Source organism: Cupressus sempervirens, chromosome 6 (assembly GCF_028749045.1).
Source record: "Cupressus sempervirens isolate cs-2001-9-10 chromosome 6, ASM2874904v1, whole genome shotgun sequence".
Classification (NCBI taxonomy): Eukaryota; Viridiplantae; Streptophyta; class Pinopsida; order Cupressales; family Cupressaceae; genus Cupressus; species Cupressus sempervirens.
In genome coordinates this window covers 502,407,407-502,421,336 of record NC_143123.1, presented here as the reverse complement: position 1 = coordinate 502,421,336, position 13,930 = coordinate 502,407,407, and positions in this window count along the sequence as shown.

Here is a 13,930-nt window from a genome sequence, read left to right as displayed (position 1 = left end):
GGAGTGTGGGAAGGATTTTTTGTAGAGGGTTTATGAAGATCTTGGGAGATCGCTACGAGAGGATTGGACCTTGAGATGATTGTGAATCTTCATGATGTGGTGGAGTGGAATTTTCCTAAGATGTCTATTCAGTTTGAAGCTAATTTGGCCGGTGGTTACTCAATCTGAAACTATTTTAGATGATTAGGATAAATATAGGATGAGGAAGGCATTATGTAGATGTTTGTGGAGCTTGAGTCTATTGATCTGGAAGAGAGTTTTTTGGCTAGTTAAGAGACTTATTTGTGAGAGAAGATGGCATAGCAAGGTTGAGTTTGCTTTTGTTGATAAGATTGTGGAGTCTAATATAGAACTTGTAGAGTAGCTGGAGGTTGTTGCTGAAGATATTCCTCTCCTTGTTGATGCTATAGAGATTGGTTTTCATGATTAGTTGGTTGAGTCTAACATGGAAATTACAAAGTTCTTGGTTGTGGATGATACGGTTGTTTTTGGTAGTGAGTTATGTATTGTAGAGAATCTTGTTGTGAGCAATGAGATCTCTAGCAATTTGAGTTTGGCATGTGTTGATGGTGATCTACATGTTGTTTCTAATGTGTGGTTTGTTGCCATTGATATGGATTCACTAGTTACTGATGTGAATGAGGGTTTGTTGTGGAAGCATTATGTTCAGTTTGTTCTTTGGTGTGATAATGTTGATCGGATGGTTGAGATTCTATTGTTTGACAGAATGATACAAGTGTGGATGAGGTGTTAATTGGTTTTCTTGTCCCTATTTGAGTGGAAGCCTTTGGTAAAGATGAAGTTGTTTGTTGATCTTTCTTTGGGCATCAAATTGTGGAAACACTTTTCAATTTACCTAGGGAGTCTGATGTAGGAGCATCTTGGGTTTTCTTGGTGACTACTTTGGAGCTCATGGGAGGAGGCTCTATAGTTTCTTTGAAGGGTGCTTGGACTAATCCTCAGTCAAAGAAGGACTAGTTCTTGACATGCTTTGGGACATCAACATGGTCTTTGGTTGCTCAACATAGTCTGAGAACTCAACATGGTCTTTAGTTACTCGGCATGGTCTCAAAACTCATTATGGTCTCTGGTTGCTTAGCATGGTCTATGGTGGCTTGACATGGTCTAGGAACTTAGCATGCTCTTTGGTTGCTTGACATGGTTTGGTTACCTTGCTTCTAGAGATATGTTTTCTAGTGCTTGTTACAGGCTGTATAACTAATTCTCCACAATGAGATAGAGGATGAAAATTTCAAGTTTGAAGAGGGCCTAGAGTACTAACTATAGTTTGAAGCAAGAGTTCTAATTCAATTAGAGCTAGGAAATATTATGATTTTACTCAAATATCAATTTTGGGAATTTAATTACTATTGCAAATTAACTTATGGCATTTAATTTGTGTTCTAGGCTGACCTATGGCTTAGATTGGTATAAGTAGGGGTTGTGGGGAAGTCTTTACTCATTATTCATCCATCATGGAGAAGAGGAGGTGGTAGAGTAGTGAATTTGGAGAAGAGCTAGTAGTTGTGGGTTAGAAAACAAGGGGATTGCTTGGTGGGCTTGCAAGCACAAGTTGAGATCTTCCTTGGGGGTTTCTACTAGAGTATGGAACTAGACTAGCTAGTGTTGGATTAGATCTTGAGGGATCTTGAAGAACTATTACTTGCTTTGTATTTGGCCTTAATCGGGAATCCCTTACAACATGACACATTGCATGTAATAATATATATCTATGAATATATTATTGTAATTTGGTATCCGATCTTGCATTATTGTTTCTTGTTGTTTTGTTTTTGAAGTGAGGTTATATAGCTAGGGGCTAGGACATCTCCTTTGGGGATTTTCTTGACCTTGCACTGCATCAATAAATGAGCTCCAAAAGGCAGTAACTGATATAAGAAGGGACAAGGTGAATACACAAGAACCCCATTCTACCATCCCTTCAGTTATCCATGTGCAACATTTGATGCAAACACTAGTAGATACATCTACTAAGGTTGACACACTTGTAAAAGTTGACACTATTAAGAAGAAGTAGACTAAAATAAAAGAGAAAGATAATACAAGATAGATAGATGCATCTAGACCTAAAGCACAAGATTAAGGTGTAAATCAAATCATTATAATTCATCAAGGAAAACTAAAGAAAGCAAGGACACACCAAATGAGGAGCAAGAAGCCATACAATCATTGGTCACATTACCAACATCTACCTCTCATACAAAAGTCCTTTAGGAGCTAAGCACTAAAGTTGTACCACTGTAGATTTCAGCACTAGGCTCTAGTTTATCGAAGGTTGCTAAGGTAATTCACTATGGAGATGTAACTCTAAATGAAGAAATAGTGATATCTAAATATGACTATGCAACCATTACCTTGGAACAAATAAGCTTAATTTAGCAAGCCTTGGAAAAGAAGAAAATTCAAGAGATACTCAAAAAGAAGTATAAATAGAGGCAAGCATTGTAGGAAATAAAAGACAGCTTCTTAGATGCTTTCAATTTTCCTACACCTAAAGAATCAAAGCCAATATTAGAAGAATTATCAAAAAATGTTGATCAAGATAATAAAGACCAAGATACAAATGCAAAACTGATGGAATGGTTAGAAAGAAAATTTCAAGGAAAATTCAATGAGAAAATATCTGGTGATATAGCAGTAGCACAGATACAATTGGCTACAAAAATTGAGCTAGTGAAGAAGGTACTTCAGAACATATTCTCATTGTACACAAAACTATGTGATCCCACACTCTTCACACAAGAAACTAGGCATAAAATTCTGAGTCTACGGAGAAATTTAAAGGTATCAAGTATGCAACTACCTCAAAACCTAGCTCAGAGTGAGAAGCATTTCCATTCATTTCTTCAATCATAGAGTCAACTAGTTGTATTAATAGTAGACAAGGCTAATATAAGAACCAAATTTCTTAACATTCAAGCCTTACTAACCCCTCATATGGAGATACTCCATAAAGAACTAGTGTTTGCAAAAACTTTGTTGAAGAAAGATCCTAATCTTTGTACATCAAATGGATGAGTTCACCTTCTAGTAGAGATAGCCATCCAAATCAAGTCACTTGAAGTTCCATGTGATAATTGGAATACTACTCTGAAAATCATAATGGATGTCCACAAAAAAATTTTGGACAAATACACCATCTCTGAATAGACCCTTTGACATAAGTGTCAAAAAGGGGGAGATAAATAAGGAAAGGAAATAAATAAGCAAGGGGGAAGATGAGATAAATGTGTAAAGAGGGAGATAGAAAGAAAGAGGGAGATAAAGGTAAACCACAGGGGGATAAACCACAAATAGAGAAAACAAACAAGCATAAATAGAGCATATCAGATAAAGAGTATCAACATATTTGAAGACAAAAAGTATCAGCAAGAGACAAACTTAGTTACAATGGAGAACATATTTTTGGATAATATAGGCACATTAACTCAGGGGAAGTTATAAATTTTGAAGTATATAGTCTATTACAGAATTTGAAATTTTTTAAAGTTTTGTATATGCTGAGTAGTGAATTTATTATACTCGAGAAGAATAGATTTGTTATGTATAGTTAAGTGTTATTGACACTCATGTCAAAGGGGGAGATTGTTGATCTTAGATTGGTTTTGAAAATTGAGTGCCAACACACATAAGTCATTTATTAAGTTCATGCCAAACTTGTAGTACATGCCAAGTATAATATGTAAATATAGACTATGTCAAGTTTTAATGAGTTTCGAGTTACTCATGTGCCAAGTCACTTAAGTGCTAAGTAGACAATGCATGCCGAGTGATTCAAGTGCCGACCAAATAGTAGATGTCAAGTAGGTTAGGTGCTGAGTTAGAGAAATAATTTCAGTATGTGTCAAGCATCAGTAACCTTAAGTGCAAAACAACACAAATTTGACATAGTTGTTTAAGATTGCACAAACAACTATGTAAACCATTTTTTAGCAGACCTAAAGACATAATACAACCTTTTGAAGATAAGGATGAATCTGTATGTGAATTTCCTATGTAATTACATGTAGCCAATCAAAAAAAGGTAAGGATTAAGTGGCAAAAATGATGAATCTTAGTTGTAGATTCATACCTAACCCTAAGTCTTCTAATTTTCTTACAGAGGATGAAACCCTAAACTTCATTAAGAGAGTGAGTGTGTAAGGAATAGAGAGAAGAGAACAACAAAGTTTGCATGGAGACTTAAAAGGTATAAGAGAGTGAATTGTAGAATCAGTTTGAGAAGAACAAAGGATAGAGATACAACATTCACATATCAGATTAGAGAGGATTAAGAAGGACACTATATAGATTTGATCTTTAATCAGACTACTAGAGCTAATCACAAGATCTATGCTGAAACATCCTAATAGGTGATTTTCGTTAAATCTCCTAGGTAGAGTAGTCCTAACAAACTATTATAAATCCTTTAATAGGGTGACATTCCAAGTGGAATTTCTAAAGTTCTTTAGCCAAGCACACTTCTAATAGGGTGGTGAAATCCTCTAACAAGGTGGGACTTAACAGTCCTTGTAAGCCTTTAACAAGGCATGCCTTTCACAGGACAGATCATATCTCATGGTCAACTTAGTTTAAGCTAAATTGGTGAGACTTTATTACTATAGTAGTGAAGAATTGTGGGTGTCATCCCCACCCTAGTTTTACCTTTTCATTTGGGGGGTTTCTAGGTAATCATATCAGGTGTCAAATGTGTGATTGTTTATGTGTTTGCATGTTTTAGATGTTTATACTTTGCATATTATTTCAAGTTTATCTATTGAATGCATGAGATGGATGAGTGGTTAAAAGCTTTATGGGTTCATGTTTTAACTAGTGATTCACATCCGCCCCTAGTTTTCACCATTCCTACTTGTAATTCCATCAGTTCCTTAGTCAATGAAATACATCCCTTTTCTTTTATGTTATAACGTTCATTGTTTCCAAATTTCACACTACCTCCATTATAATACTCCATGTTCTCAATGTTTTTTTTCTCTAGTCACATGATGTGAATAGCCACTATTAATAATCCATATATCATTTTTGGTAACATGAAAGATAAGTGCCATCCTATCTCCTTCATCATTAGATTCATCTCTTACAACAATATATACCATTTCATCTTCAGTATTATCAGAATCTTTATCTATAAAACAAGATTTCTTACATTTGTCCTTGTAGTTCTTGGAATCCTTCTTGCCTTTGTGCTTATTGATTTTCTTTTCATCTTTGATTTCTTTGCTTGGAGACCTTGCAATAATGGGACCAACTTCTTCACAAGAAAAATAGATCAAAGGAACTTTACCTTTGTACTTTCCTTTTCCTTTGGAATACTTTCTTACAATTAGGGCTTTAAAAAATTTAAGATCACTATCTAAAATTTCTTCCATTTCTTATTCTTCACTTATTGATTGGCTAAACTTTTATTTCATACCCTTTTCTTTTAGTGAGAGCTTAGGTTTAAAAGAAGACTCAATAACCTCTGAACTAGGAACATAGTTATCAAAGTTATCTAACACAAAAGTTGTTAATCTTCCAACCAGAGCATCCAAAGATATTTTATTATTTGGATCACATCTCATCTCTTGAATAGTAGATACTCTAATTGCATAATGGGAAGAAGAGTTCTGAATACCTTGCTTACAACATTTTTCTCTTCAATGTCTCCTCCAGATACTTTCAGTGTAGTTACACTTACTTTGATCCTTTCCACATATTTTGCAATATTCTCATCTTCTTTCATTTTCATCTAATCAAAATGGCCTCTAATACTTTCAGCCTTAGTTCTTCTTACATTGTCATCTCCTCCATATATTTCTTTTAGTTTGGTCCACATCTCATGAGTTGTTTTGCAGTCTTTAACTTCATCAAATTCAACATAACTAAGAGTAGATGCAATATCAATCATCATGATGTTATGATTTGTCTTTTTAGCAATATCTTAAAAAGATAATGTTCTACTGGGAAAAAAAAAATTGTGGATGAGAGATAAAGTGACGAAAATAGAAAGAAAATAATAAAAAATTGAAAAATAGGAAAAAAAGGAGAAAAGAGGAATTTCTATTTTCAAGGTGCAAAGGTGGCATAAATAGAAAATTAAGAAAATAGTTGTCATTCCATTAATTGAGGTGTGTAGGTGGAAACTTAGAAGTTTGTGGAAAGTTCCTTAAATCATGCATTTAATATTTGTTGTGATCCATAAAGGAAATGTAATTTTCTAATTGGGCCACATGGTGGTGCTTAGCTGTATTTAGGTGAAGATTCTAGAAAGTTGTAGATATTGTAGAAGGTTGTGGATATTCTAGAATGTTGTGGATAAATAATCCATTGGGTGGTAAGTGCCTATTTAGGAAAGGCTTATTTTCATTTGTAATCAAGCTCTTCAAGTGTAAGCTCTTCAAGTAGAAGCTCTTCGAATGTAATCTCTTGTAAGGTAGTTTGAGAAGTAGAAGCTCTCAAGATGTAGCGAACAAGCTCTTTTTTTGTAAGCTCTTCTAGTTGGAAGCCCTTAGTGAGGAAGCTCTCTTATATTATAAGAGTTTGGAGTTTTTTCATTTGGAGAATATTGTAATGAATTTCAAGTATTAATTGATGCTTTATGAAGCATTTTTGTCATCTCTTGTCTCCATCTTGTTGTGATCTTAGTTGTGCATTTGTAAGGGTGGTCTAGCCCTACATCAATGGTATTAGAGCATACCTTTGTCAGTGGTAGTAGAGTGGACCTACATCACTGGTATTAGAGTAGGAGTTCCTGAGTGTGCGGATAGATCGCCGAACATGAGGCAGTTTGCACCAGGACCTTGAGTTAGGTGAAGTTTGTCAAGAAGTTTTTGATTGTGTAGACAGATCTCCGACTGTGACGCAGTTTGCACAAGGTTGTTGTGTTGCACTAGATTTATCTTCTAAAGACTTGATTATGGAGAAGAGAAAGAAGATGACTTTTTTGATTGGATGGATTCTAAGGATTCCTCAACTAGAGAAAATTAGGGCAAGAAATCAAGAGGCATTGCTAGTTGATTTGCAGAAGCAAGTGAATGAATTAGAAGCTAAGTTGGGGAAACAAAGAGCACGTCACCAGAAAAGAGATGTTGAGGATTGTGCAAATTTGGAAAAAAAAGATGATCTAGTGGAAGAGCAAGAGGATGTAGAGGAAATTATTTGCGAACCTAAAGTTGAAGAAGATGAAGGAGAAGAGGAAGAGCTTGAAGATGACAAGATCTATGAACTTGAAATAGATCAAGATGATTTGAAGATTGTAGAAATGGAGGAAAAGTATAGTGCCTTTATTGGAGATCAAGCAAGTGGAGTAGTTACATGCATTGTTGACAACATGAAAGAGGCAAGCAAAGGTGAAGATGTCAAATAGGTAATTTCTTATGAATCATGGGATGTTGTCTTTGAGATGAGTTTGAAAGATATTGATAATGGTTTGCATGAGGATCTTGTTAGTCTTATGTGGTATGAAAAGGAAGATTGGTATGGTGTTGCTAAGTTTATTACAGGTGTGATTAATTCAACAAGATTGAATAAGGATGAGATTTATACTTGGATAGAGCTCATTACAAAAGAGAGATTTTAGTAGCAAACACTTGTTCCAGCCAGTGTTGGAAAAGAAGAAAGAAGGAAATATATCGGCACCAGATACTTGTTCCAGCTATGTGTTGGAGGAAGAGAAAAAAAAATATGTCACCATTTTTCCTACCATGGGAGTCAGATGAAGGAGCATCATGCATTAGGAAAAAAAAAAGTGGAAGCCTTTAGTGAAGATGAAGATGGTTGTATATCTTTCTTTTGGCATCAAAGTGTCGGACACACTTTTCTATCTACCAAGGGAGTCTGATGCAAGAGAATCTTGCATGGGAAAATTAAATTATTAGGAAAAATTAAAAAAATTTAAAAAATTAAATAAAAATAAAAAGAGGAAAAAATAAAATAAAAAATAAAAATTAAAAAATTAAAAAAAAGAAGAGAAAAAATAAAAACAATAAAAAAAATTGTAGAGGAGAAAGAAAGTGAGGAAAATAGAAAGAAAATAATAAAAAATTGAAAAATAGGAAAAAAGGAGAAAAGAGGAATTTCTATTTTCAAGGTGCAAAGGTGGTATAAATAGAAAATTAAGAAAATAGTTGTCATTCCATTAATCAAGGTGTGTAGGTGGCAACTTAGAAGTTTGTGGAAAGTTCCTTAAATCATGCATTTAATATCTGTTGTGATCCATAAAGGAAATGTAATTTTCTAATTCGGCCACATGGTGGTGCTTTGTTGTATTTAGGTGGAAATTCTAGAAAGTTGTAGATATTGTAGAAGGTTGTAGGTAAAATTCTAGAAGGTTGTGGATATTCTAGAATGTTGTGGATAATCATCCATTGGGTGGTAAGTGCCTATTTAAGGAAGGCTTATGTTCATTTGTAATCAAGATCTTCAAGTGTAAGCTCTTCAAGTAGAAGCTCTTCGAATTTAATCTCTTGTAAGGAAGTTTGGGAAGTAGAATCTCTCAAGGTGTAGCAAACAAGCTCTATTTTTGTAAGCTCTTTTGGTTGGAAGCCCTTAGTGAGGAAGCTCTCTTATATTATAAGAGTTTGGATTTTTTCCATTTGCAGAATATTGTAATGAATTTCAAGTATTAATGGATGCTTTATGAAGCATTTTTGTCATCTCTTGTCTCCATCTTGTTGTGATCTTGGTTGTGCATTTGTAAGGGTGATGCGGCCCTACATCAGTGGTATCAGAGCATACCTTTGTCAGTGGTGGTAGAGTGGACCTACATCAAGTCTTGTATTTAGTATTCAAATATTTTTACCCTGAATCACCAATAGTAGCAAAATGTAACCTCATAAGTCCTTGCCATGCTGTAAAATTGTCTCTATTTAGCTTGGGAATCTCTCTTTTGTAAAACATCCTGATCTTTAGCTTAGCTTCTTGAAACCTTATTTACAAGCACCAAAAGTTTAGATACCAATTTTTGAAAATATAAAAGGATTAACTAAGAGGGAAGGGGTGAATTAGTTAATACTAAAATAAATCCTAGATCCGTTAGATGTCAGTACAAAATAAAGTCTAAAACTTGAATATCATTGATGCTCGGTAAACACACATAAAATGTTGTAATTCAATAATTATTGATTATGAAAATATTTAAATGTTATGTATGATTACCCTTACTTTAAATTAGTTACAAACACATAAAGGAAAATAGCATGAACACATTTGACACAAGGATTTAATGAGGAAACCCAATTTGGAAAAAACCACCAATTTCAACTAGTTATTATTTTCACCCTTTTGAAGTGAGCCCTATTATGAGCCAACCCTATTAAAGGTTACAAAACACATTGTTAGGTGTGACCCTATTAAGGTATTTAATCACCCTATTAGGAGTGGCTTTGTTAGAGGTTTTAAGACAATTCAATAGAACTACCACCTTGTTAGAGGATTTATAAGTAGCTATTAAGCCAACTCTGTTAAGAGATTTAGATCACTGCTACAATTATTAGAGAGTAACAATGAGATGACTTTATTTGAATGCAATTGATTTACTAATTATATGTCTCTATTTTGGCTTGTACTTGATCCTTCTTGATTGAATATAGCTTTTCTGCTCCACAAGGATATTCTTCTTATCCTTCGAATTCACTTCCTCTCTTCATCATTAGATCTTCAATACATTCATCACATCTTCACAAACACTTTGAAATTCTCAACTTGACCTTATACTTATATATCTTTCACATTATCATGTTAGATCATATACAACATAGAATAACTAATATTTGTCACCTTAGTCTATTAGAACCAATAAATGAATCAATTAAGCTTAATATGCCAAAATAAAAAAATCCTTCCTTAGTCAACCCAACTTGGTAGACACTAACTTAGAAACAATTTCCTATGTTAACCAATAGAAGCTTGATAAACACTACATATTAGGGAAGATCCTTTGGCAATCGAGTGAGCTTGGTTAACACTAGTTCCATCCAACTTTTTTTCATTAACTGAGTGAGCTCAATTAACACTCAAATTCTATAGAATTTCCTTTGAGACTCAAGTGAACTTGGTAGACACTACCTTTTGAAATAGGAAAATGCAAGAATGCTCGGTAGACACAAAAAACTATCTTCAGTGCTCGAGTGAGCTCAACATACACTGATTGATAATGATATGACATTTGTGTAACATCAAATACAATACACAATTACTCAATTATATCCAACACATATCACCCCTAAGTTCTATGACTACCTCTAATTTAGTGAGTATTGTGGCAAGGTCATATCCATCTATTATTGCCATGGCTTCTCACATTCCTCCTAGCAAAGTTATACACAATTCTCATTCTTTTTGGTATATCATAAACTATTTATACATTAATCCTAATTTCACGTGATTCTACTTATGGTTTACTAATACGAAGATGCTATGAGAGAGAGAGAGAGAGAGATAGTTAAGAATATAACAAAATATCCTTCCATTATATTTTGCTAGATTTTATACCCTAATATAAAGCTCTTATTTTGGAAAAACCAAGGAGATAGTGGAAACCTATTTTGACACAAATTGTGCATATTCTATAGTCCTTGAAAGAAATATCTTATGGGGAAGATAAGAAGGCCCCATGTCAAATATTTTCATGCTTCCATATATATTTAATTTAATATTGATACAAATTTTTTAATGGTATAAATGGAAATTTTTTCTATAGTAAGAGGAAATATTCTATTATAGCTAAACAACCCTCATCTAAATTTTTTAATGTATAAGTAATTTTATGGAGTTCATAAAATAGTTTTTGAGGAATTTGAGTGCATATTGGAGTGATATTGAGTTCATTTCTAATTCAACATTAGTTGAGAGGATAATTAGGGAAATTAAATTATGATAATACATTGATCATTCATATAGTCATTTTTTGGTTGAGAAATTATTAGTGATCAATTGTTTAGCATTATATATTTATTCATTTATTTAGTCACTTATCTTTTTCTAACCTTGTGATTTTAATTGATAATCAAATTAGTCATTTATTTTTTCACTTATACTTATAAATTGAAAAATACTACAAGAGTTTGATCACTTTTAGTCAGATGACTAAAGTTTTCAAGGTCACGTAGTCATTTATTTGCCAAAATTATAGTAGTGTATGGTTTACCTTGGCTTTCTTACTTGATGACCAATTAGGATTTGATTGCACTCATATGCTCTGTGTCCATACTTATTACCATTATTGTAGTAACCTTCAAATCTTTGTGTGCTCGATATCTTGGTCTTACATTCATGTGCCTCATGTCCATTATTGTTTCACTTGTGATAGTTACATGTGAATTTCTTCTTAGGGTTATGATTTGCATTGTTTCTCCTAAAACCATTTTTTGTATGACCTATCTTACCACAATTATGACAAGTGCATTTTTAGTTCTTACCATTGTTTCTTCTTTGTTCACCACTTTTAGATGATTCTCCTTCTTTATTTTTGGTGTAACCCAATCTAGTAGTATCACTATTAGATCTAGGAGATCTCATCAATTATTCAAAGTACTTGATGGCTTCATTAAGTCTGTTGAAACTTTCAACAAATTCTTTTTCTCTTTTTAGATGATTTCTTAGTTGTTCATTATGCAACTTCAGTGTTGTTATTTCAATATCTTTTCCATTCAATTCATGATTGGAAATCATCATTTGATTCAATGTTTCCAATTGCATGTGAGCAATCCTATTCACCTCTTATGTCTTACTCTTCTAGTCTATTGGTTAGTATCTTTTTATCATCTTCAATCAGTCTTCTTTAGCTTTCTTCTTCTACTTGGTCACTCACACATAAATATTGATTTGACTTCTTGTTCTATCTTAAGATTTCAAACTTCTTCAATTAGGCCTCCATTGTTTTCCATTAGATTTGCAACTATTGCATCAAATTCATGACTTGTGTTTCCATCTACAAATAATTCACTAGTGTCTCTCTTGGTATTATGTGATATTCTCTTAAATAGCTATCTCTTTTCTTCTCTTCAATGAATGCTTCAAATCATCTCTTACTTCATATAGCTGATGTAGGGAAAGCTATATTTAAATCTTCTAATTCTAAATAGTCTTTCCCAACTTGTAGACTTCCATCTTCAAGATCTTTCCTCAAAGTTGCAAAGATTTCCTTTCTAGAGAACCAATGCCTTGATACCAATTGTTAGAAGTACAATAGGGAAAGTAAACTCTATAGGGGGATGGGGGTTGGTGAATTAGGTTTTAAAAGAATTAACCATAAAATTATTCACCACAAATACATCTCAAAATTTGCATGTAAATTGAAATAGTTAGCTGAACATATTCATCCATAGCATGAAAGTAAATAGCATTAAATATATATATGACAGAAGATATTTGGATACCCAAAAATCCTGCAATTAGAAGGTAAAATTGGGAAGTGGGTGACACCCACAAATCTCCACTATTGTAGTAATAAAGTGTATCTAATGAAGGCTATAATGTTTGATCATAAACTATGATCTACCTTATGAAAGGTTTGCCCATTAAAGGCTTACAAGATTGTCAGATCTTATCATGTTAAAGGATTTCAACACCATATTAGAAGTGTGCTTGATTAAAGAAATTAAAAATCACAATGAAGTAAGAACCATGTTAAAGGATTTACAATGACTTGATAGGACTACTATGTTAAGATATTTAACTAGTTCACTTGCTAGAATGTATGAGCAATGATCTTGTGGATAGCACTCTACTGCTACATAACATATCACCTCTTTCCTAATATGTACTTGATCCTAACTAATTAAATGTATCACTTTTGTCCTCTAACTCTTTTCCTCTATTCTCCTCTAATTGGTTCTACAATGTATCTCAATTCACAACTCCTTAGCCACCATGAATACTTTGTTTGTGCATGCAAAATTTTCTCTTCACTCCTTCCACACACATAAAATGTTTAGGGTGTGTCATCCTTAAGAAAACCTAGGTGAATTAGGGTTAGGTATGAATCAACGATTGTGGTACACCCATTTTTCCACTTAAAAATTCCCTTCATTTGACTAGTTTCATGTACTACATAGGGATCCTCAATATAGATTCATCCTTATCATCTAGAATCACTAAATAATTCTGAAGTCATCTTAAAAATATTTTATATAGAAGCCTGTGCCATTACAAACAACTATGTCCAAAATTGTTTACTCGACACTTGAAGTGTTTGATGCCCAACATCCACTATCTCTTCAATGTTGTAACTTGGTCTTTGAATGATATGGCATCCATTGATAAATTGGTATCTAATATCTACTCGACACTTAAGTGATTCAACACTCACTAGTTACTCAATGCATACAATATATCTCTCACTTGACATATGCTATCTAGAAAATTATGCTTGGCATACATTACTTGTTTGGTATGAACTAAGTAGATGACTTAAGTATATTATCACTCATATGTCAAAACCAATTTTATATTGACAAGCATCATCCTACTTATGCTTGACACCTATAGTCTATAGCTCGGTAGCCTACTACTTCAAATCGGCATTCACTATTTTCTATTTCTTGGTAGCTTTACTCTCTATCTTGGGTAAGGTGTGGGAAACAAATTGATTGACATATATGAATGTGGTGTAGTCTTTAGGTTCTATATTGCACTCAACTTCATTATTTACTACATATTCATCAACTTTCACATTTTCACTTTCCTTGACTTTGTTAGTATTAGAATTCAAACACTTATAAGATTTTCTCTTAGTGTAATATCTTAGGAATATTCCTTCATCACTTTTAGCATCAAGTTTTCCATTCTTATTTTCCTTTAGGATGTAACACTTTCTTTAAAAAAAATTAAAATACTTCTCATTAGGTGCATACCCATACAATAACTCAAATGGTGTAATGTGTGTACCTTTCTTGACTTGCACTAGGATCAAAGTATAGAATGTTGTACT